Below are 17,200 nucleotides of genomic sequence, written 5' to 3'. Positions count from 1 at the left end.
ACTGAGTTGTGTTAGTGCACATCTTGGAGAAGACATTTTAACCTTTTCATTAAAGAATTAAATAAATCTGTTCTACTATTAAGAGGAATCATTTGATAAAATTTTCATTGGATGCTGCTTATCTTGTTTTGCCTTCTGTTTGTTGAGGTATCTATTACTGCCGCAAATTGAATTTATTGCTGCAATACAGGCACTGTATTAATACATGTAAAAGCCCGCCTTTGTGGAGACAATTCTACAGGAACTATACTTTTTTCTGATCCAATAAAGGGAGAAGGAAAGTTTCTCTCAAAGTTAATTTTCCGGGCCGAAATTAATTTAGAGTATAAATTTTTGTCAGATTCTCAATTACTGTCAATTGATGAAGGCCCCACTGGTGAATATTACTGAACATTTCCAGGAATATGTCAAAGTATTTAAAAGAATCATTTTTTTTCCTTTACTGGTCTCTCTATTTTGACTGCAATAGAGTGACACCTTGTGATCAGTCTTTCTGTTCATCTGACAGTGATTGCGCCTTGTTTCCCACTGGTATTAAAGCCAGTCACTCTCCTGTTGAGATCTCTACAATAAGTGATCGAAGTGTTCAGTCTTTTGTCCTTTGCAAGACTTCAGTGCCTGTTATTCATGGCTTGAGTTTCTCGTAACATACTTCCTCAATTTATTGAGCCCCAAAGGCTTTGAACTGGCTTTCTTGTTTCTCATTTTGGGTATCAAACCAACTGACAGAGTTGGGAGTTGTTCAGGTTCACTTTCACCTGTTAGAGAAGCATGGTATTCTTTACGTGTGGTTAGAAGTAAGGCTAGATGAGAAAAAAAAAAAAAAAAAAGGGAAGAACGAATCACAGCATTTGCATTTCATCTTGACTGATAACAGAAGTCCCAAACAGGGTTATTGCTAGGGAACAGCTTATTCAGGACCAGACTTCCTTAGCATAAGATCCAATACAAAATATAGCTTGAGAGAAAATATATGAATGGGCTGACCAGTGTGTGGTTTTACGATATCTGAACCAACCTGAGTGATGACTCCAGGAAACGCAGTTGTATTTGAAGCGTTGTACATGGAATGTGACACACAGGAACCAAAGTGGTTCTTGTGACCTTAGAGGAAGCAAATCCTTCTGGATACTCTCTCTCTGCACCCAGGCACCCCTCTTGCTTCTCTGACTGACAGAACTCAATTGCTGCTCCAAATAGTAATAAATACCAAAAACCTCCCACCTGTGAATGCTTTCAGTTTCAGGTGGAGATTTCATACAGAGTCTAAACTCATGCAATTATTCTTTCCAGGAATGGTACCCAAATGTTCTGGATCTCTAGAGCATCTTGTGTATTATAACAACTTTTAAAGACCTTAAAGCACAGGTAGCAGAGTTCCCAAATAAAACAAATATAATCAGAGATCAGGTTCTAGATCCACATATCTGAGAAAAAAGGAGACAGCCACAAAAAAAGCTCTTAGTCATAGTCAACACCTGTGAATCACCACTATATAAAAGTAGGGCCAGCAGGCTTTTTTCCCAACAGAATATTGGAGTTGGAAATTTTTTCCACCTGTCTGAACAAATAGTAGTTACTGTCATCAAAGCACTAAGAAGCTACATTAACAATGGGTTAATTCAATGGAAAAGTTGCTTTCCCTGAACATCTTTGTGGTAGCCCCTCTGACGGAGTATAAAGTTTGCTTGTTCTTTATAGTCTTTATTGCCTTGCCCTAACCAAATACGTATAGTCTCAAATTTGCTGTGAAGTTAGCGCCATCAAATGGAAAGTCTAATTTAGGGTCATCATGCAAAACTATAGCCTTTTACTCCATTGCCTTCAGAAAGTTTTTCTATAACCTCCTAGCTCCTGAAACCATAGAGATCCATGGGCGTAGAGTGTCTGTGAAGATGATTAACTTTGAAAGCTCTCAGTAATAAATACAAATAATTTTAGTGAGATTTAAGACCCAAGTAAATTTTTTACTTTTCTGGCATAAGTATGTTTTGCAACCCTTTTTTACTTCTTGGATGCTAGCTGAAAAGCAGACAGCAAACATATATATCAGTCAAAGGTAAACAAGTGTCTGCAGCTTTGCTTTCAGTTTTGAGGTTGATAACTTTTGAATTCTCCCTGTTAAAACGTTCTCTGTGTCTCAAGATAGCATTACCTTGGCAAAGGTGATAAGAAATTCTTTTCAAGCTTTCACTTTCATGCTTGGGGAGTCATTTCTGCAGAGGTAGTTACTTTAGTTTACAGAACAGAAGTAGTGAGCCTCCAATTCTAGAGTGATTTTGTACTTCACAGTAGTTTTGAAAGAATAATTTGATACTGTTGACTTAGACAAAAATCTTCACCACCTGATACCAGCATCTTATCTTCAGTCTTTTTTTTTCTTTCATACTTACATGCCCAATTCATGTATTTACAACAAAATGCATCTGAAGTTCTGTTTCAGTCAAAGGAAAAATCTGGTTGTGTAAATTAGTTTGATAATCAGTATTGTCTCATTATGTAGTAAAGTTACTGGGATAATGTTGTCCCTGTGGATATTTCAGTATATATCTTTCTGACTAACATGACTGCTTTGATAGAGTACCATGGCACTTGAAAAAATGCAAGATTTTTACCAGTGATCTTATGAAAGGTACAATTTTGATGTTTTGGTTAGCATGCTTGTAGAAAAGATGAATGAGCATTTAGTGTCTGTTAAATGGTTTACTGGAGTTAAACCATAGATTATGTTTGTGTGTGTTCATATGTATGTGCAGTTTATTTTGTACCTATGTACATATGTATATATATTCACGGTGAAAAAGAGGAAGACTCTACATCCCTGCAATACATATAGAACAGTTGCAGTGAAAATACTAGCAAACAATACTTTTCAGAAGGGAAAATTAAAAATTTGTAATTGTTTCTTCAAAGACCTCACTGTGACATAATTCTCCATTTCCTGTATTTCACATTTTGGGCTTACATTTTTTTCTCTTTTTTCCTACTTCTTTTTGCTTATACATTTTACATTGAGTAAATTTTTACATTTTACTGGGAGTGGCACTTCCTGCCATTTGACTGGAGTTCCATTGACTGGAGTTTGAGAGAACAGTTAATAGGGAGTGCAGTTGAATATTACTATTGTTATAACAGGTCAAGTTTTCTAACGAGCTTGGAAATTCTTTCAGTCACACATAAGGAGCTAATACTCAAGAGTGAAAATTGTTTTAGGGTAATATTTGCGAAGACAAGGTTAGAGGTTCCTGTAACTCATGTCGTCAGCATGAGTCACTCAGAGGTATTTATGTAAGAAAATAGTGTGTCCAGCTGAGGTGTGAACACAGTGACAGATGCTTCAAAGCCCGGGACTGTGCTATACAAGGACACGTTCCAGCAGAGAATGTGAAAGGATGGAGGAGCGTGGAAGCTCTGTGGGTGGCTGCAGAGTATTTAGGTGCACTTTAAAAATGTCTTTGCATATAAATTTTATGCTGTTATGTTTTAAATGGCCACTCAAGTTTTACTTCTATATTTGTATTCTCAATGGAAACTAGTATTTTACTTATTTTGGACCATTTCAATAATTTCTGAGATTGTTGTTGTTTCCATTCTCAGAAACTGTGTATCGGACTTGATATTCAAAATTTTAAAAAGCAAATCCAAAATACATAGAGAGAATCTGTAGTTAAAAATCCTAGAAGCAAGCAATAGGAGAAAAGAACAGACCTGGAAAATGTTATAGGGCTGAAACTATGGCTAGCTAAAAGACAAGATTTTCTCTGTGTTCTTAGCACATGAAGACAAGCAGTCTGAAAAGCACACATCTCTGAGGTAGAAATGAAGGATATTCCTCCAGAACTACTCCAATACTACAGAAATACATGCAAAACCAGGAAGGGAAGAACCCTTCTGATGTTGTCCTTGGTGTCATCTTTGTCTGAATCACAGAATCGCTTGCTAAAAAATGACAAAGACAGCTGACCAGTTAAAACTGGCACTCCAATATACTTTTGTCAGTTTTTTCATGTAGCAAGACCAAGTAAAAAAGGCTTCTAATTTCATTCCCTTTGCTCATAGTCTGTGAAATTAGATGCTTCTTTGGAAGCCATTGATCAAAACAAAAGTTACATCTCTGTTCTGAGCTATAGAACTCAATTAACCTAATTATCAGGATATTTTTGTGTCTGTTGATTTCATTTGTGATGTTCTTTGTATCCAATGGTTATTTAAAGCTGTAACGTTTAGCCCTAGCAAAATCTGCTATAGAGTGAGCCTTCTGTTTAGAAAGTCATCTTCCATTTTGACAGTTTTCCTTTTATAGGAGACTCTTTTATTAAACTTGATGAAAAATTTTGATCACGTATGTAATTAATTCAGTTTCCTCATCTGCTTTTACCTTTGTTTGAGTGCATTTTTCTCTTCTCTGCATTCTTTTCCCTGTTTTCTAATTTGCTTATCATTTTTTCTCAGAGACACATTAATACCATTAGCTGCTTCCAGCTGCATTTTCATTTATGAGCTTCTGATTGCACAATAGAGACAGAAAGAATTTCTTCTTCCTTCAGGAGAGAAATTTAGGAAATTCACATTATCTGCTCAGTTGCTTTGAAAATTGATCAGAATAGTTACAAAATCAGCAGCATTTTAACTTTCTTGTATGTTGTGTGATAAATAAGCATATGAGAGCTCTTCTACGTTAGAAGTGATTGCTTTCTCATGTATATGCCTCTGTTTTATGATGTATCGGTTAACATAAAGCTCCTACGTGACAGGTAAACCCATTAAAAATCACCCTTGCTGTTGTGACATTACTGTATGATATCCCTAGAATAGAGGTTTTGAAAACGTCTCCATATATTCAAAGGGATACTAAGACCTGACTCATTCAAGGATTTAGCCTGCTTGAATTTAATATTTGCCGTCCAAAAAGAGGTTTAAATCTTTTGTAGTTGTGTGGGTTGTATGTAATTACCAGTATTATAATCCAGATGGAACATCTGGAGTGGAGGCAGAAAATTCTGCATGCAGTATCAGCTTAACATATATCAATCATAATATGAGTTAGAATATGAGCTATAGGCAGAATTCAGACAGAATCCTAGCTTCTTCCCTGCACCAGTTTAATGCCCTGCACCAGTTTAATGCCCAACTTGGCTACAATCAAATACACATTGAGCAGAATTATAATTACTAATGAAATATAATTACTAATATCATTTAACAAATAACTGCAAGAAAAGCTCTGTTATAGGAAAGGCAGGAAGTCAAGTATTACAATATTAGTTTTTGCTGAATTGGCTCCAGTTCTAGATCTGCTCAAACAATGATGGTGTTACAAAGAGTGGTCATAGCCTAATGAATCTAGGGACACTGGGTAGTGGTTTGAAGGTAGTTCATATAGGGAGGTCTTCTCTTTCATCATGCCCTTCCAAAACTCTTTCAAGCATAAATGTTTAATGTCTGTCACAAATCTCAATAATCATTAGGGCAAACTCAGATACATTGTAATATGTGACAAGTCATCTCTTCTAATGCACATACTTGAATCTGGAAGCACAAAGAAACATCTCAGCCAAACCAGAGGTGAAAAAAGAACTTCAGAAAACAGGTAGTGCAAGTCCCAGGGGGTCTTCTGTACTGGTAGGAAGCTATATAGTGTGACACATAACGGGGTAAAATTTCTGGTGTAAGGCTAATGCACAACTGTGTGTCATTCTCATATTTGTCCTCAACAGTCATGGACTTATTTCTGAATTGGCATTTCTAGAGTCACCACCCAGAAGTAGAGCATGACACTGAACAGCAAATAAATAAGGAGGTCAAAATGCTATGAAAATTCTCCTACATTTACAAATGGAGGGAATCTGTAAATGTATTTGTTGGAGAAAAATAAAAAACAATTTGAATTCATAATGTCATTTGGGCACATCTATAGTTTCAGTTGGCCTTGTAGAAGATCATTGTGAGAGCCTGAGTATTACACAGAGTTTAGCAGCTTTCCAGAAAAAATTCTCAATGTTTGAAACTGCTGACCGTAATGATGGTTAAAGCAGAAGCTGAGATTGCTTATGAAATATGAAAGTCTTTTGAACGTCACTTCCTGAGACACAGTGACCCTATATCAAGAATCAGAGACTGACTTTGTTCTCTGAAGAACAAATGAGGAAATGAAGCTATTTCAGAAAATGGCAATCTTAGGAAATCTGTCAGAAACAGACTGACATCAAAACTTATGACCTGAATAGTTTTAATATTTTCCCATGACTGCCAAACAGCATTAGCAAGCATTGGATCTGACTGACCCTTTCTGTGGTGACCTCTGAGGAGAAACCAGGTGTGGATTTACAAGGTGATAAAAAAGGATTTTAGATTTCATGTTAGTAATGTTGGTGTGTATCTATAACAGTATAACATTGTACAATCATATTGGCCCAGTCTTCTCACATTCCTAACTCAGAAAGGATCTGTGTTTGCCCAGAAATGATCTTTGAAATTGCAAACTGCAGCTGCTATGTGCAGGATCAACTGAGCCTGGTTTGAGAACTGGGGGAAGTTGCTATTGTTGATGCTCAGCTGAACAGAAGAAAGGGCTCGAGAGCTGCACAATGACTTTTCATCATTGGGCGCATTTCATCTTGAACATCTTATTTTCATTTTTTTAAAAGAGACATTCATAAATCTTCATGTCAAATGAAGATTTTTTTTACATTTTACATTTACTTGTCTTACATTCTAAGACAATTAGAGGAAAAATCAAAGTAAAGTCTTTTACTACGTAAATAATATAAAAGGTATTTGTCTGTTATCTAGAGAGAACAAAACATAGATTTCACGTTTCTTCATATTGCTGTTACAAAGGACACTATCTAAAAATGATTTCTTCTCAGTCAAACTGACTTGGAAGAAGTACATATATAAGGAAATGCTCTCTTCATAAAATAGAAATTCATAGCAAAACATTAATTATTTTAAATATGGTCCTAATAGCAGTAACTATTTCCATTTGTGACATTTTTTCTAATCCTGCCTCTTGGAGCAGAGTAGCTGGATGTGGAGCTTCTCGTTAATGAAGAGGCATCATTATTGACCAGGAAAATGTAAAAATAGCATAAATATAGCCTTTCGTCCCTTGTAGTCAAGAAAGTGACATTTAATGTGCCCTGAGAACCATTTCCTGAATAAGAAGCCATAAAGTTCTTTGCATTGTAATTTAGTATACCACAATACACTATAGATTTGTTTGCCCCAAATTTTCTTCCCCCTATTTTATATTTTAAGCAGGTGTGAGTAAAATGTTTTAACAGGGCCCTTCTCCAAATAGTTTCCCATTAGCTGTGGTCTTCCTTCCAATGTTTCATTTTGCTTTGTCTGGAAATCAAGAGTAAAGAAATATCTCCTTAGATTCTGCAAGTAAAGATGAACTACACTGTGGTGGCATGCCCAGTTGAGCCTAACTTCTCCTGTAACTTAGCTCTTCATCCTTGTGAGAAGCCTGTCCAACCTATAGCAGAACTGTGGTGTTCCCTTACACCCCTTTCTCTCCGTTGGCTGGCGTCTCAGGGATGAAGCATTTCCCATGACTGTTTTGAATATTCGGAGCCACCAAGAGGGACACAGCCAGGCAGAGAGCATTCCGTTCACCCCAGGAGCCTCTCTCCTTCCCTGGCTCTTTATTATACCCCTTCTGCTTCCTTTACCCTCAGGAAGCCAGATGTTTTTAAAGAAGAAGGGACACAGAGCTTCCAGAACACTGCGGAGACAGGCCTACCAGATTGGTGAGCACCGTTTTTAAAACACTTGGGACATTGAGGCACATGCATGCTCACAGGCAGGCTCAACTAGGTGTCTGTCAGTGCAGAGCTTTGAGCACCGATTCTACCGATGGTTGCCACAGAGAAGCGAATGGTATTTTATTCTGTCCGTCAAATGCTTACGCACAGTGCATTATAGGCATATATGGCTCCACAATGCTGATAGAATTAAAGTTCTGTTAATAGCAAGAGAGATTACATTACTCATCAGTAGCAGGGAATGCCTTTATCCTTCAAATTTTTTCCCTTTTCAAAATAGAGCAAAATAGGAATACACCTGCTTGTAGGTAGTAGTGGAGTACACCTCTAGGGAAGCCACTGTTATGACTCTTCATAACTTATTTTTACGCATACTTATTTTCCCATTACCATGCTGATCATCTCTAAAGCAGGCTAACTGGAATGTTTGTGAAATCTCTAAACAGTCCACTATGTTTTTTTTTTCCCCAAAAATACACATACATTATCTCCTTATATATATATATATATATGTACTTATTTCCTATCACAGGCAGGTCAAAGGGGCAGGAGTGGTAACAAAAGGGAAATAAGCTATTTGTAAATTTCTCCATTAACAAAAAGAAAAAATAGTTTGTATAGTTTGATTCTTGTGGGAATTAAAAATGGACAGAAAAATAATGAAAAACCTATTAAAAGCTAGTACCTGAAAACTTCAGGCATGTAAGGACTCTCAGTGAGGTTAATGAGCCTATTTTTATAGCAGAAGGTTGCAAGATTGAATTATATCTTAACGTTTGCTTTGCATACTAGAAAAACAAGCTTCTGTGCTCATTACTGAATCAATCTGTCATATCCTTAGCCTTCAAAAGACTTGTTCTTGTTTAGCAATTGGTTATTCCTGCTGAAGCCAGATTGTCATAAATCTAGATCTTCCTCATTAAATTGACTAAAGAACAGCCCACTAGAATATTATGCGATATTCTACACATCTCAAAAAACTTAACTGCAATTAGCTTAAAAGCATCTGCAGTCTTTAAAACATTTTAATTAAATGTGAAGAACATGATGTAGATTGTCTGCCTTTATCAGAAGTTGCTTGGAAACTGGAATCTAGCAGGAGCTGATCAACTTGAAATTCCTCATACAAGTCTAATCACATATCATTACTAACAACTTAAATCTAGAGGGCACATATAAAAAGAGCCTTTGGGTATTTCTAAGCCATGCTAGGGCAAACACCAACAAAAAGAGCTGGTAGAGTAAAGCCCTGCTACCTGTAACAGGAGAAATGAAAAAACGCTTCTGCTTCTGGAGCTGGAGAAAACACCATGAGTATTTTCTTACATGAAAAACATCTTTGTGCTTGAAAGAATATAGCCAAGTATTACAGATACAAATGAAGTTCTAGTTTCTTCCATTGATTATCAGCTGTTAAAAAAGTGATTGGCTTACCTGAAACAAGATAAGTTTCTCTTCTGTTCCTTCTTTTCACTTAGTTCTCATAAGCTGTAATTTACTCTTCATGTAGAATTTGTATTATGTTTTAGTATTTTTTATTTTATGACATTTTCTTAAAACAAACAACAAAACAAAAACTATTAAGATATAGCCAGTAACAAGAAAAAAATTTTGAAAGCACTTTCCTATTTTCTCTGACCTGTGGCTGCCAGGTCAGTTTTTCTTCTGGAGACAGACATTTTTTCACGTGACTAAGTCATGTTTCTGTCAAAGGTTGTGTTTTTCAGAGAAAGCCTTCATTTTGACGCACTGCATTTAGGGACTGCATTTCTACCTATCACAGAGACATGCCTACTGTAGTTCAAGAGCAATTACACTAATTTACAGAATTTAGCTCTGGAATTCTTACTTAAAATTGAAGCTAAAGCAAAATGTTAATAAGGTAAGAAATTCCACGATAACTATGCCGTGACACCACGTGCCAGATTTTGTAATACTGTCTGCGTTCTATAAGCACCTGGCACTAGTTACATCAGTCGCAATATTCTACTTTCAGTGATGTCTGTATAAGCCATTTCTCATATTCCATAAGTTCTCAGAGAGAGAACTAACCAGCAGAACCATATTTACTCTTCAGACTCACGAATGCACTATCTTTGCTGATGAGCAATGTCTTTGGCATTGATTATTGTACTGTGTGGTGTAATCTTCAGTCATATTAGTTCAACCCAACTACAATTATAATTGTGGAATATTTTGCACTCCAAAAGTAAAAAAACTTTTCAGTGAATCCATATAGACTAAGAAGGAAGATAAAATAGAAGCTACTATATTTAGTATTGAAATCCCATCCAACTTTCTGGAAAATATAATGGATTTCTGGTAGGTATTGGAATTGAATCTCTAAGGTTCATTGTCCTCAACCAATAAAATAGCCGGGGAAAATTTATTGATTAATGGAAATCAGCAGTTCTCAGACTCCTCCTTTCTTTAAGCGGATGCATGCTAGTCTGGATTTAGATTGGATATTGGTACTGTTACAAGCATCTAAGCATCGTGCTTTTGTCTCCAGACACTGGGGAAATAATCATCCAGAACCAGTCACCCTAAAAAAAAGGAATCCTTTAACACTTAAGTTTACTCCAAGACAGCGTTCTACCAGCAACAACACCAAAGTGCTCAGTGGTATACAATGGCACAGCACCTGAAGACTAGAACCTACTATCAAAAGTTTGTTCCTGTACTTTCAGTCTTGATGAAAAATATCACAGTAATTCACAAGCAAATGATTGCAAATGAATGATTGTACACAAGCAGCAGACAAGAATGGGATACAGAGCCAACCATCAATGATGTAATGCCATCATATAGGAATGTACTCCACAGTACATAAAGCACCTGGCTGCTACAACATGGGAGCTTTTCCTGTTGCATTCCCACTGCTATCTCTGTTTTTAACATCTCTTGTCTTTTGTCGTTCTGTTACATATATGAGTGGGAGTCTTCTGAAACAGTCCATAAAAACAGTGGAGTACATTGTCACCCAGATGCAAAGTTTAAGACATTAGACAGATCTCATGGTAACTTGAATGAGAGTTGAACACCTCTAAGCAAAGTCTTTTTGAGTTCATAGATGTAAACATGAAAAAGATTACTCTGGGAAATAGTGTTCTTATTTGCAGCAGCATCAATTTAAAGGAACAGCAAAAAGTAAAAAAGGCGGGTTCTTTTTATGTTGATATCAGATAAACAAAGCTTGCATACTCATGTTAAACAAGCGAAATGCTACGGTAATTATGCCAGCTTTCCTCACAAGCTGTCCTATATTCTTAGGAAAAACATGTTGCATATGTTCAAAGTGATCCAGGGGAATACCACAGAAGGTAGAAGGAAGAAACATTATGAGAACATGATGGAATACAGTAGAGAATTTTGAAACAAATACAGTTTAAGAAGAGTGCCCATATGTTCTTACATACATCATCAAAGTTGAATCAGTTTCTACTTTAGAAAGCCATACTAGTCAAAACACAGAGTTCCTATTACCTTCAAAATATACTCTACGGAATTTGGCTTTAGTTAGCTAAACCTTACGGGGCATCTATTCACTATTCCACATCCTGCAAATTACTGATATGCAAAATATTCGTCTCAGCCATGAGGTGAGAAGTGCGTGACAGACTTTGTCTTTATGCCCAGCTGCATCCATCTCTTCATTTTGAAATCTGTCACCTCAACCGAATGAGCACAAGAAGAAAAATGAGTTAATCAAAAAGGATCAAATCCATATCCTGTCTTTCCTCAAATGGAAATGTCATTGCGCTTGATGGGATCTCTGTCTGAGTACAGTAAGTACTCTCGGCTTTTTGATGAAAGTTTTCGTTTATTAAATTCTTTGTTGTTTTTTCCTTTTCTTTTTCTTTTTTCTGAGGTGGAAGTAGAAACTATCAGGATCTTTTCACATGAGGAGAATTTCTGGCAGGTCCTTGTAGTTTTGTTAAATCTTTTCTTCTTCTGGGAGATCTGTTTAACTGAAAATAGGCCTCAGAAGATGCAAAAACAGCACAAGCCAGCGTTCCACATGGAAGCGACCATAAAATGCTAAACTCTAGGTACCTGCAGATGATGGCACATAGACTTTCAAAGTTTGCCGTCAACTGCTGTAGTTTAGAGGAGCAGCTGATCTACTTTGGTCTTCAATGTGATTAGTGTAGAGCCACTGCTAGCACTTCTGTTTTCACTATGTGTGCAGGAATCTGTAGATCCTCTGACTCTGTGAGGAGTCATGTTTCAAGGGGTACCTATTTCAGCATGTAATTGAAATGTATAAGACATTTTCCAATGAAGTAAAACAGTAGACAAGAAAGGTTATCCAGCTCTGCTTTTTACTCACATAAGGCACTTCTGCATGTCTCTGGCACATTGTGATGCATGCATATCTTTTTGTATTTATGCCCAATATATTTGTAAAGCACTGAGGTTTAAGGTGCTAAATGTGATGTTTTGCATGCACCAATTTAAAAAGTAGTTTTCCAAAAGTAGTTTTCCAAAAATAATCTGGGTTTATAAAAGCCTGGGCTGCCGTGTAGAAGAATATGACTATCAAAAGAATTTCTATTAGTCATTCAACAGTAATAGCTGTATATGGCGAAGTACAACAAGGACTGAAAATGACTGTCAGATAATGAGATTGTTTTGAACAAATGAGACAGCTATGACAAGAACTTGGTGGAAATGGTCCTAGAAATCCGGAATGAACTACAGATTCTGCACTGTGACAATGTATTGATAAGTCAGTCCTAACTAAAAATGTCCCAGTTCAGTTTTACAGGGATCACACGTTTTACTACTGAGGGGTAGGTCATGCAGCTCACGATTTGTTGTTATTTGTTTTCTGAATTAAATGATATAACTGAACAGTTCATAGAATCATAGAATCAGTCAGGTCAGAAAAGGCCTGTAAGATCATCTAGTTCAACGTTTAACCTAGTACTAACGTCCACCACTAAACCACGCTACTAAGTTTTACATCTACACGTTTCTTGAAGACCTCCAGGGATGGTGACTCAACCACTGCCCTGGGCAGCCTACTCCTGCACAACCTTTTCCATAAAGAAATTTCTCCTAACATCCAACCTAAACTTCCCCTGGCACAACCTGAGGACATTTCCCCTCATCTTATCACTCAGTGCTTGGGAGAAGAGCCCAATGCCTACCTCGCTACAACCGCCTTTAGGGTAATTATAAAGTACAATAAAGTCTCCCCTGAGACTTCTCTTCTCCATGCTAAACACCTCCAACTCCCTCAGCCGCTCCTCATAAGGCTTGTTCTCTAGACCCTTCACCAACTTTGTGGCTCTTCTTTGGATATGCTCCAGCACCTCGATGTCCTTCTTGTAGTGAGTCTTGTAGTGAGTTCAGTTGCCCATATCTCAAATTGATGGTGTTAAGGGTTGTATCACAGATGAGGTTGACAGATTTATAATTCGTGACAGTAAATCAAAGCAATGGGATCAACAGAAATTAATTAACAAACATTGATTTTATTTGGAAGAGAAAACTATACTGTAATTTAAGGTACTTAAAAGTGGCACTTTAAGCAGAGAATTCTTTGGTCCTGACTACACTGTAGCTATTTTTGGATAGAGAGAAGGGAAAAAAGCCTTTTACATAGTTGATGACTATTTTAATGAGGCTTGTATCATTTTCTTGTTCAAGCTCTTAAGTTCTTGTATATCTTTTCAGTTTGGTGACAGATCAGCAATCAAGTGCTGCATAACAGTTTTCCACAAAACAGCTTTGATAATCAGATTTTTTCATGAATATAGAAGGTGTTCCTATTCTGGTACACTGCCATCCTGCAAAGGCTCTCTTCAAATTAATGAAATCAAGTGGCATGTCAACTGAAATGACATGCATATGCTTACTGGATTGTACACATGCTGCTGACACTATGCAACAGATATCCTCCAACTAATTTCCAGATTGTAGTATGCTTTCTGTTTCATAAAACTAAATAAAGATCAGGAAATTGAGGTGGTAAAATAGATGTTCTGTTTATCAGGCTGGTGTAATTAGTGGAGAGTATTAAGATACACATAAAAGTACATGGGCTCTTTATATAAAGCTTTATGTCTGTGTCTTTAAAAATGTAAGTACAATACACATACACGTGTGCAGACACAACCTGCTGTAAATGGAGATTTCTTTCTTTTTTGAGAGGAAGTTTGGATTTGTCCTTACCTGTATGAATAGTTTCGTAAACTTCATGTAATCTTTATAGAACAAATTTTTTTCATTGTATTCACAGAAGATGCTGGGATGTAATCTGAAGTATACAGAGAGTTCTGTATATAGTTTCTTTAATCAATTATCAATTCCAGCATGTAAGAAAAGCACGCTCTCTTCTCTTGCACAGTGTCACACTGACTTTGAAAATCACCAAATGATACAGAATAGTTTCGCTATCTGGAAATGAGACTTCCCATCAAAATCTCCTTTACATTGATTAAGGCATTCACTATTATATTTGAGCACCTCGTACAGTCCTGTCCACACACACAAAAAAATAAAAATAAATAAAAAAAATCCAAGAATAGCACTTTTGGAAGACATTTTTAAGGATTTATTCTAGTAAATGAGACCATTAGTCTAGCTAATCCAGTATCCTGCCCCTAGCAATTGCCAGGGTTTCAGAAGAAAGCTTCTGATCTGTACCTGCTCAGCCATGAGTGTTACTTCTCAGCTTCACAGTGATTTGTCACAGGCCCATTAGAATGATCTTGTCTTATTATGCTCAGATGCCAAAATTATTTTGTCTGTTCTTCCAGAAGTTAATGGTCTTAAGTTATTTATTCAATTTCTATGTCAATCCAAAGGAGAAGCTGCTCATTTTTATGCAACAAGTGAAAAGAGAAGTAATATCTTGTTATCTGATTATATTTATATCAAATATTTGTTAATGTGCAATCTGAGTGATAACTCTGCATGAACTCCACTAAAGACAATGGAAATGTTTGCTGCGATGTTGATTGAACATTACAGCAGGTGACTCCTGTCATTAGAGTGTCTTGTATTAACTGCAGAAGAAGTGAAACTACCAGCTTCGATTAGGATATAAAGAAGGTTAGATAGACTTGAGTGACAAAAAGTATGCCAAATATGTCAAAAGAAAGAAGCCTGCTACAAAGACAAGTGAGGAAATCCAGTAAATCTTTCCTTCAGAATGAAAGCAAAACTAGTGTAATCATTCAGTTTATTATTATGTTTTTGTCATATCTTTCATTTGGAGGAATTCAATTCATTTTGCAACTAACTGAAGAGGATATGCAGTGCTATTGGTTGAAAAATTTTAGCAATAGAATTTTTAAATATTTTTCATTATAAAGATGTTAAAAAAAATGATATATTATGCAAGGCATTCTACTGGAAATGCTAAAAAACCCCACCAAGTTCAGTAATCTTTAATCTTTTTACATGGCATGTAATAAAAAAAACTCCATGATGAACTACCTTCAGTGGTATGCCTCTGTCATAAACAAAGTTGTGAATTGAGCCCTCACCTGTTCTGAGACTGGGTTTATTTTGTTTTGTTTTGTTTTTTCCTTTGGCAAGAAATATTATATTTTATAAAAATATATATTTAGTATACAAAATAAATATTTTCAGTATATAAATAAGAGCACTTCCATTCTATTTAACAGTAGTTATATATAGACTTGTTTGCTTTTTACTGTTCCTTCCATTATTCTCAAACCACAACCAAAAGCAAGCACGCTTCATAATCCAGAATTAGAATCTCCTCAGACAAGTGGTCTTGCTGCCTATGAATAACCTTTAAATAATTAAGCAAGATAAAATGAAACAGCCTGAAGCAAGCTCCAGATAAGATCCTCACCTGCATCGCAACATAATGAGGAAACTGCACTGAAAGCAGTCTTAGCCTAAGAATAATGGCATGAACATCTGTCATCGCGCTTCAGCAAGGCTTATATCCACCTGTGTAATGAATACGTGTTCCTTGGGGCATTCCAGCCTGCACCCTTGTTCGCAAGTATTAAGGAAGACTTAGATGCTGAGCGACTTCTGTTACAAACTGTAATAATCTTAAGCAATATCTTACTGCATGCAGGTTGCTTCTTAGACCATCAATATGAAACAATTGGTTCTGAAGAAGACACAACTATAGCCAGCAACAGACTTGTTTTTTTCTTCTAGCCTTCAAAACTAGTGAAGACCCATGCTGTTTTTTGAATAAAATGATACTGAGATTTCAGAAGGGGCAGCTGAGAAAATGTCTCTGTTTCCTGAAGAACAAAGAAGGAGAGGGTTGTGTTTGAGTCCGTACATTTTATAATCTCCCCTCCACACCCCCCAGAAAAAATGTGGTTTAGCCATTCATTTGTAGGCTAGTTAGAGTATCCAAGATAGGCACTACTATAAAACAACTTGCCACTTAAGACCTTACATGAGTCTTGGAGTCACACCACGGTATGTACAGCCACTGCTTCCATTAAAACATGGCAATATTTAATTACAGCTGATTGCTTACAGCCTATGCTGTGGCATCAGTAATGTGCTTTTCTTTCTGCTGTAATTTGTTGCCTACCTCTTACAAAGCAGTATAACCTCAAGAGTGGCTGTAATCCAACATAAACAGAAAAGTTGTGCAGGTTAACCACACTGTGCGATGCCAAAGAGGATGCTGCATCAGTCACTGGAAATGGTGGAGAAAGGGTCCTGGAGTCTTTCTGCCTGGAAGGCAACCAGGGTGAAGGACACTGGACGGCTCTCTGCTGTATAGATGAGGAGTGTGCAGAGTTGCGTGCACCTGAATTATCCACTCACTGAGGGAGTGCAGTTGTCCTTGTGTTACATAAAATGTAACGCACCCAGCAAGAAGTAATGCTAACTGCTGCTTAAGTCATATTTCACCAAGCCATGGGCAAAGACAGGATTCTCAGAAGAAAGGATTTCTCTTTCTGAGTCCTTTTGGAACACACAAATTCTGCTGGTCTCTAAAAGGTCAAAGAGGACTTGCACAGTATTTCTGATTTTCCTGTTTCCAGTTCAAACCCCAAAATAGCTGCAGGGATTCTATTTTTTTAGTGACATATAGCAGAAGTTCCCAAAGTATAGCCGACGTGCCATTTGCAGCATGAGGAGCCTTGATAATCCATTTTAATAAGTTTTGTAATTGTAGTGTAACACTTAACTGAGGTCCTGTAGTCCAGATGAATTCCTTTACACAGTTGCTAGCATTATTGTTAGTTCTTTGAACAGCATTCCGGGAAGGAACAGCCTCCTATAAAATAACTTTCAGAGTACTTAAAGGAAAAAGACAGTGTTGAAGGAACATTACATACAGTCCTAGAAATTGGTTAGCTTCTGGTCAGTTCACAAATGTTAAATGCAAAGTATGCATTTGAAGTCTTGAAAATTGTTTTGTATTCCTTTAGTATTCTGGTATAATTTGTGTTACCGAGTCC

The 17,200-nt window shown here is 36.7% G+C and overlaps 1 protein-coding gene across 25 annotated transcripts in view; it reads left to right on the top strand.

The window, feature by feature from the left end:
* GPHN (gephyrin) overlaps nt 1-17,200 on the top strand; it is a 333,615-nt gene that overhangs the window by 307,227 nt on the left and 9,188 nt on the right. The window lies entirely within an intron of this gene.

The sequence above is a fragment of the Cygnus olor genome, chromosome 5 (assembly GCF_009769625.2).
Source record: "Cygnus olor isolate bCygOlo1 chromosome 5, bCygOlo1.pri.v2, whole genome shotgun sequence".
Classification (NCBI taxonomy): Eukaryota; Metazoa; Chordata; class Aves; order Anseriformes; family Anatidae; genus Cygnus; species Cygnus olor.
The sequence above is the reverse complement of the archived record's forward strand: the minus strand, read 5'-3'. Positions and strand labels throughout refer to the sequence as shown.